The 8,732-nt window shown below is 51.6% G+C and overlaps 1 protein-coding gene across 1 annotated transcript in view; it reads left to right on the top strand.

The window, feature by feature from the left end:
• Positions 1 to 1,743, top strand: part of Cd300lb (CD300 molecule like family member b) — a 14,037-nt gene extending 12,294 nt beyond the window's left edge. The window contains exon 5 of the transcript XR_007344578.1: positions 307 to 1,743. The gene's annotated coding sequence lies outside the window, so the exon portion shown is untranslated. The remainder of the gene's footprint in view (positions 1 to 306) is intronic.
• The last annotated feature ends 6,989 nt before the right edge of the window (positions 1,744 to 8,732 follow it).

Here is an 8,732-nt window from a genome sequence, read left to right as displayed (position 1 = left end):
GGTGGGGGGGTCAGTGGAAACTATCCCAGGGAAATGATGTTGCCCCTTTTAAATAATGGCTGGAAATCATCTCAGTAATTAAAAATGCTGGAGGAAACAATGTCTCAAACACCTCACCACGGCAAGAACGCCCTCGAACAGTTCACTGCACCAAGAAGGTCAAGGGCCCTTATCATGAAGCGCGCTTTACTTCATGTGAGGGAAACAGTCCCTGTGGGACGTGCCCCCAACTCCCACATGCCAGCAAACACGGATGCAAATGTTTGAAGGTCACCTTGAGGAAGTGTCCACCTGTTGTCCCAACAGGCAGACCTCAGGGGCAAGAGGATGATGCCACCGCAGGGGACCAAGGACCTCCTGTTCCTAGTGTGGAGCTGAAGCCTGCCCTCCCCACTGGGGCTCTGTAACCCCCTCTTGTCCTTCAGCCAAAGAGAAACTGTGTCTGACTTTGAACCTAGTGGAGGGCTCTGGCCATGGTGAGCGGGGAACCCACGGCACCCGGGAGGAGGGAGCTGAAGCCAGGCCCAGGCGCTTTGAGTCACTCTGCTGGGGACCAGGCCCACAGCCCCCCAGCTCCAGGGCCCCGCCCTGTGACTCAGGGAAGTGCTGCGCTCTGGGGAGAGGGGCCTCTGGCAGGTGCCCGCCATGGCACGGGTCAGGGCTTCCCCGCTGTCTCTGACTCTTCTCTTGGAGGCAGCATGGCCGGTTGCCACGCTCACGACTACCCTGCAGGTAGCTGCTGGAGCAGAGTAGGCTTCTTCTGACCGATTGTCCTGAATGTCACCCCCATTCACACTTCTGGGAAGGAGCCTTGGAGTCCCCAGGAGAGCTGGCCAGCAGAGGTTGCCAAATAGGCTCCCTCTCTGCAGTAAGGAAAATGAAGAAGTCAACGCTTGAGCCACAGGACACCGCTCCAGTCGGGAGCCACAGGACACCGCTCCAGTCGGGAGCCACAGGACACTGTTCCAGTCGGGAGCGGGAGCAGGAGGCCGCCAGCCCGCACAGCTGAAGCTAAGCCCTGATCAGAACCCAAGTGTCAGTAAAGAGGAGCAGCGGGGAGAGAGGGGCTTCCCATCCACCTGGACCCGCCCTGGGCCATCCCCCTGGGCCACTGCACCACCCGGGGAAGTGCAGACAGAGGCCAGCTGGTCCAGGGCTGGAGAAGCAGCAGCCGGCCAGGAAGTGACAACAGTGAGGAGCCTCTTATAGGACCTGGGATGTGGGGCCTGTCTTCTTGTAACTGGAAAGGGTGTCCAACACTGAACCCTTAATCACACCCACCCTGCAGTACAGCAGGTCTCAAGGGCGTGTTCATCACTCACCACTAAAACTCTAAGCCATGATGCAACTTGCCATTCGCTCTCCCTCAACCCCTGGCTCCACCATTATCCTCTTTGCTTCTATGAATTGATTACTTTCGCTTCCTCGTACTCGTGGGATCCTGTAGTCGTTTTCCTTCTGAGACTGGCTTACTCTACCCAGCACGCTGTCCCCAGGACTCATCCACCTGGCAGCACACAACGGGATTTCCTCCTTTTGAAGGCTGAGCAATATTCCGTTGTATGAATAGACCACAGTTTCTTTATCCACTCATTCTTCCATTGATGGACATCAAGGTTGTTCCCCCACCTCGGCTATTATGGGTAATTCTGCAATGAACATGGGAGTGTAAAGACCACTTAGAGATTCTGTTTTCAATTCTTTGGAATATATACTCAGAAGTGGTATTGCTGGATCATACGGCAGTTCTATTTTTTATTTTTAAACAATATCTGTAGAATGAAACAGACATTATTACTGTATGTATGTATGTGACTGTGTGACCAATGGGATTCTACAATATGTATACTCAGAAAAATGAGAAATTATATCCCATCTATGTATGGTACATCAAATTCTATAAGAGCATTCTACTGTCATGTATAATAATTAAAACAAATAAAAAATAAGAAATACAAAAATAAAACCAATTTCTGTACCCTTTTCCATAATCATGGCACCATTTTACATTCCCATCAATAGGACATGGGGGCTGACATGTCCCTACATCTTCATGAGAATTTTCTGCTGTTTTCCATAACAGGTGTGAGGGACGGCTCACTGTGGTTTTAAAATTGGAGATGCTGACCGTCCTACCGTGTACTTAAGGCCATTTGCACATCAAATGTCTATTTGAGTCCTGATCCATTTCTGAAGCAGGCTGCTGGGCCTGGGGCTGTGGCTCCGTGGCCGATCACTCGTCTCACTCATGCGAGTCACTGGCTTCAATCCTCAGCCACATAAAAATAAATAAATATTGGGCTGTTCAGGTTTTTTCTTGTTGAGTTTTAACAGATCTCTGAATATTCTAGAAATAATCCCTTACCAGATACGTGACTTTCAAAGACTTCCTTGCGTTCTGTGGGCTGCCTTTTTAGTCTTTGATGGTGTCTTTTAATGCCCAGATATTTCAAAATGTCACAAGTCGCCGTTTGTCTGTTTCAGCGTTTTGCACCTGTCACGTTCAAGGAATCCTTGCTGAATTCCGTGCCGTTATGCGTTTGCCTCGTCTGTTTTCTTCTAGGAGTTCTATGGTTTTAAGCCTTAATCCGTTGACTTCATTTTTGTATAAGGTGTCAGATAAGCAGATAAGGCTCCAACTTCCTTCTTCCATCCCTAGATTTCCAGTTCTCCAGATATCATTTTAAATGATTTCCCTTTGCCCACGGGGAGGGAATCTCTCGTCTGCCATCTCACTGAGGAGGCAGAAGGAGCCTTCCGCCTGAGCCCACTGTTCCTGCAAGGCCTCCCTCGGGGCACTCGGCTCAGGGCAGCCGCCCCTTCCTCTCTGGCTTCACTGTCAGCTCCTCACTTTGGGCTTTGAGGGGGTTTGCTTGGCCCTGGGGCTGTCCCGGGAGTCGCCTGGTGCAGGTTCCTTCCTGCTGTCTGCCTGTTGCCTCACTGTTGTCAGCATCCTACGCTGGCTCTCCCCCCGGGTCCCAGGGAGTCCCCAGCACATAGCCATGGCACCTAGATGCAGAGCTTCCAAGCAAGAAAACCAGAACCCCTCCTTGTGGAACATTCCCATTGGCCAGATCAGACTCACGCCTCCACCCTCAGACCAACCAGTGACTGGGACCATCCTCTCCCGACTCACACCCAGACAAGATGGCGGCTCCATGTGGGCCTGGAAGTTGGGTAGAAAGTGACCATAAACAACCGCTACAGGTGGCTCTAAAGACCCTGCCCCTCTGTTCTCCGGCTCCCCTCAGGTCTCCCTGGATTCTGTGCCTTGGTCTGTGTGAACACACCCCTCTCCCTGTTCTCACCCCCATCTCTCAAGGCCCAGGGTCCTCTGTGGTCTGCAGCCTTGGGAACTTGATGCTTTCCTCCTCTCCTCGGCCACTCAGGTCAGTCTCCTCCAAGGCAATGTCACCTTGTTTGGTGACACAAGGCTCTGTGAAGGCACAAGCTCCCCACAGCTGAAGTCTGGCATAGGTCATCATCCCCTCCCAGGTCCTTGGGGCAAACCCAGGAGACTGGTCCTGGCAATCAATATCAGGACTTCATTCCACTGCCGACTTCTCTTCAAATCTCTTCTTCAGGGAACGGCTGTCCCTCAAATGCTAGAGCAAATGCTTAACCCAGCTCTTCTCCCTGACCCCTTGGGCAGCATCAGCCAAAGACGGGCATTGCCAGCACAGGCCTGAGACCAGGAAGTGGAGGAAATTCTGCCAGGCAGAGCTCAGAGTCCCCATCAAGAGGTCCCCTGTATGTGGCTGTGGAAGCCTTGGACAGAGCTGCCTGGCTGGGCCCTTGTCTCAGACATCCCTTGTCATGTGCTGATGATGAGCTGTTTATCCAGAGTGACCAGAGATGGCATAGGAGGTCACTCATCATCTGACTTCCAAAGAGGAACATTCCAATATGTCCAATATGTCTTCCAGAAGGTTTTCCTGTAAGTGTCTAGCACACAGGAGCCCCCTGCATGGTGGGCACCATCAGATGTTTGCTTGGCCACCTGCAGAAGGAGGAGGGGAAGAGGAAGCAGGTGAAGCAGGAACCTCGCTTATCTTGCTTACTTCCCCTCCCCGTCCAGGGAGTTGCCTCTCAGACTGTTGATAAATAAACCCTACGCAAGGGAATGAGGAAATGGGGAGCACAGGTGGGGGGTGGTTGTGCGTAAGAGCAGGGGGCTTGGCTCTGAGAGAAGGTCAAGTCAATCAACTTAGAGGTCACCTTGGGGGCTGGAGAGGGAGGCAGTTGAGAAAGACATGAAATGTTCTCTAGGTTCAAAGGGTCGGTGTCATGGCTTGGTTTTTCTTTAATAAGCCACTGTACCTTTTAAGCCTGTAGTTCTCAAGGGGTGATGATTTGGGAAATGTCTGGAGACAATTTGGGTTGTCACAATTGATTGCAGCAATTCTACTCCCAGGTTTACAGCCAAGAGAATTGAAAATGTTTGCCCCATGAACACCTGTACATGGACGCCCAGGGCAGCCATGTTCACAATAGCCAAAGGAGGAGACAACCAGATGCCCACCAACTGGCGAACAGATGAACAAAATAGGGTAGATCTGTCACCAGATGTCCAAGGAGGTCCTGAGAGGAGCACCGAGGCTCTGGACAACTGGGGCCATTGGTATGCAAGACAGAAAAGAATTCCAGCCAGCACCAGCCAGAGACGCAGACCAAGGTTTCTTTAGGAAAGCAAAGACAGAGTCGAAGGGAATGTGGGCTTTCTAGAGAGTGGGAAGCTTTGGGGGTAAACAAGAAAGACACGCTCCAGGAAGACCGCAGGCTGCTCTGAGGGGGACCAGCACCCCCCTGGTGTGGGGTGTGCATATAGAGAGGGACAGTTGCTAGGGGCTGGACTAGAGGTGGGGTCAGGGTGGGGTGACCCAACTTGGAGCCAGTTTTTTGAGCCCTTGGGTATTGTCCTCAAGTCGCTTTCTACAGACAGGGAAGGGCCAGGCGCATCTCAGGACTTGGGCCAGGGGCTCACAAATGCTTGGTTTGCATTTCAAAGGCTCATGGGCATCTCCCTGTTTCAGCAGTTTATGGCCATTTCCTTGAGATCAGGATCCTCTTTGTGTGCCTCCCTGAATTCCTGTCTCCCGTGCACACGGGGGGATTGTCCCAGGAGAGCGGGGAGCTGGAACCCAAACCTCAGCTCCTGTGTTCCAGGAAAGAAGATTCCAGTCAGACACCAAAGGCCACAAAGAGAACTTTGTTAATAAGTGAAAGGGAAGGAAAAGCACAGCAAGGCCCCAGCAGAGGGCGCTCGTGAGAGACAGTGGACCGGCTCGGAGCAGAGAAGGACCAAGGGGCAGAGCCTCTCTGAGTTGTGACTGACGTTTACCAGGGGAACAGGGACCCCCTCTGCACCCTCAGCCAACCAGATGTTCACCTCCTCCCTTCCGTTGGGCGGTGGGGTTTTGACCCTCCTTGGTCCTCGGGGGAACTGCCCTGGTGGCCATCCTATTCAGGGGGCCACAAGTCACGACTAACAAGTCAGTCCCATGTGAAGGTGGCACTGGGGTCCACGCTGGTTAGAAGTTACCTTAGTGCGCCTGCGCTACTCAAGGACCCTTCGTCCCAGACAAACGGAGACCCCTGGGCCACAATGCCCCCCTTCTCACCAACCCCAGTGGACCCCTCGAGTTAGATCTATGAACCCTTTTCTTTTGACAGTTTGCCATTTGCTTCTGTTTATTTTCTACGAATCAACCACCACCCTTTGCTTTCTCATCCACTTTGAAAGTAGTTTAAAGAAGACCCTAAAACCATTTAAAGAACACTTGTGACCTTATCCCCCAGGTCACTGCTCATTGCTAGCTGCTACCTAACAGAGCGTAACAAGGGATGAGGCCCCGATGCCACTAGAACCCGGGCAGCCTCCAGGACAGACGGTGAGTGGAGGGAGCAGATGATTCCATGTTTGTGAGGTGTCGGGGGCGAGCCAGCCGCAGGGACAGCAAGCAGGTGGGGGTCGCCAGGCCTGGGGCAGGGCATGGGCCCCGCGTGCTGGGTATCGGGTTTGTTGGGAGGATAAAAATGTGCTGAAATTAGTGGTGGCCTTGCAATCTTGGGTTCTGCTAAGAGCCACTGAATGGACACTTCAGGAGGCTGAGTTCCATAGTGTGTGAATTATAGCTTTTTTAAAAGGATTTTTTAAAAATATCTTTATTTATTTTTATGTGGTGCTGAGGATGGAATCAGTGCCTCACATGTGCAAGGCGGGCACTGTACCACTGAGCTGTTGTAGGGACAAACGAGGCAAGGCACCGAAGACAGAAGTTTTATTTGGCTGCAGCCAGGTTCAGGGGGCATAGCCTTTGCTGTAATCAATCAATCCCCTGAACCTCAAGTTCAGGGAGTTTCAGAGTTTTATACCCAGCGTGTAAGGGGAGGGGCTCAGAAGTTCACAGTCTGCAGAAGTTCACATAAAAGCAGCTTTTTCTTTCACTGTTCTGGGCAAGTTAACTCTTCCTTCTCCCCTTTCTTTCCGCCCCCTGACAGCTGTTACCACGGAGCCCAATTGTAACTTATCTTAAATGTAGACATCTCTGTGAAGCCTGGTTTGCACATTTCTTCAAAGTTCTATACTGGATACATGTTTGTGAAAACTAGTAAGGGGGTGTCCAGCACCTGGAGTGCTGGCATCTTCTCGGCCAGTGGCCAAGTAAACAGGGCGACACGAAAATAGGAAGTTTATCTACAGTGGACTCTTTTGTAGAGACTCTTTTGCTGACAGTCCTAAAATCAGCCATGGTTTAGATTTCTGGAGAAGCCCAGTTAAGTCTTTCTGTGGAGAAAGGGGATGCCACTTCAGAGCTACAGCCCCAGCCCAAATAATAGCTTTTTTAAAAATCACCCTGGGGGCTGGGGTGTGCACAATTGTGGAGTGCTTACCCAGCATGGGGGAGGTGCTGGGTTTGATCCCCAACACTCAAAAACAACCAGAGAGGGCATATTTTTTAATCCATATTTTATAAGGAAAAACATTTGGCATTATTTTTTAATGTTTGCCTATATTTAAATTTTTTTCTACAACAAATAGATATTCTATAGTTTTTATATTAAAAGACCCTTCTATTCATAAGCTAAGCTATGGAACCATCCTGGCTGCCCTTCAGCAGATGAATGGATAGAGAAAATGAGGTTAGTATATGAGACAGGTGAAGGACAGGTGGTCAGCCTAGACAGGATGAGGGCTAATTGGCCAATTATCAAAGAAAAGGAAATGGGTTACTAGCACCTCAGGGGAACTGCTGCCCCCACACAGGGAGGAGCTTATGTGACCCCCAGGCAGCTCTTTTCCTGCCCTTAGGAACATAGGGGGTGGGAAGGGAGGGAGAACCTGGGATCTACAGAAAGTTAGGACAGACCCACTCCTGCTGATACCCAGCTCTGGGTCCCTTTCTCTCTAGAGGAGTCTGTCTCTGTCTCTCTCTTAAATAAGACTTGCTTTCTACATGTGTCTTGGCGTTTCTAGGGTGTTTAGTCTTCAGCACCAAGGGAATGAGGACCTGATCCTGATTTCCAAGACCCATGTCATATACACAGTGGAATAATACTCAGCCATAAAAAGAAATGGCTTTATGACTTTTGCTGGTAAATGGGTGGATCTGGAGACTATCATGCTAAGTGAAATAGGCCAGTCCCAGCAAACCAAAGGCCAGTGTTCTCTCTGATATGCAGATGCTAAGACACAATAAGGCAGGGAGAAAAGAATAGAAGTTCAGTGGATCAGACAAAGGGGAGTGAGGGGAAGGGAGGGGGATGGGAGTAGGAGAGACAGTGGAATGAACTGACGTAACTTTCCCATATTGACATATGAACCCACCACCAGGGAAACTACTCCATGAACAACCACAGGAACGGGATCCTAATTAGAAGACGTTGCCCTCCAGTGTGTATACTACATCAGGATACCCTCCGCTGTCCTGTGGATCAAAGAACAGATGAAAAATAAAATTAAATTAGACTCCCAATGCTCCCCAACTGTCTACACAATAAAATCTAGCCCTGGTGTGGCCCAGTTGTCCCTGATGGGCTTTGCCTGCCCGCCTCTCTCTCAGCACCTGGCCCTCCCTCTTGCTCAAGGATGAAGACCTGCTGTCCCCAGGCCCCCTCGCCCCTCCTCGGGCCTGCCCTGTCCCCTGTCGCCTGGCTCCTCCAGCTTCTCTCCCAAGACTCCGGCATCGTGCCCGTCATTTTCAGGAAGCCGCCCTGACATGGACTGGCCTCCACCAGAGTGGGGTGTCTGTCCCTCCCCTGCTCCCCCAATTCTGATCATGGAAGCTGGACCCTGGTCATTTATAAACCGTCTTCCCAATGGCCCTGGGCTCCTCTCTCTGGAAGTCCACAGATACTGTTAGGGGGAGAAGGAAGGAGAGGAGGGCGGGAGGGCGGGAGGGAGGTGATCTGCAGAGAGGACACCTGAGGGCCCAGGACCCGCCAGTGTGTCCACTTCCTCTCCACAGCCCTGAGGGGTGGGCCTCCAGCTCCCTTCAGTCTCCTTCCCAGGGACGTTGGGACCCTGGGGGTCGCCCTGCGCCTGGGTTTCCAGGAGTATGTTGGGGTCCTGCCGCAGCAGATGACCAGGTTTGCAGGTCAAAGGGCAGAGTTCAAAGGGTCAGATTCAAGGATCTGGGAAAAGGTTGACGACAAAGAACCAGAGTGGGAACACAAGCCAGGGGCACCTGGAAAGAGCCCAGCGAGGGGACACTCAGATGGCCTTGCGTGAC

Source organism: Marmota marmota, unplaced genomic scaffold, assembly GCF_001458135.2.
Source record: "Marmota marmota marmota unplaced genomic scaffold, marMar, whole genome shotgun sequence".
In the NCBI taxonomy this organism is placed as follows: domain Eukaryota; kingdom Metazoa; phylum Chordata; class Mammalia; order Rodentia; family Sciuridae; genus Marmota; species Marmota marmota.
Note: the sequence above shows the minus strand (reverse complement) of the source record. Positions and strands in the feature narration are given on the sequence as shown.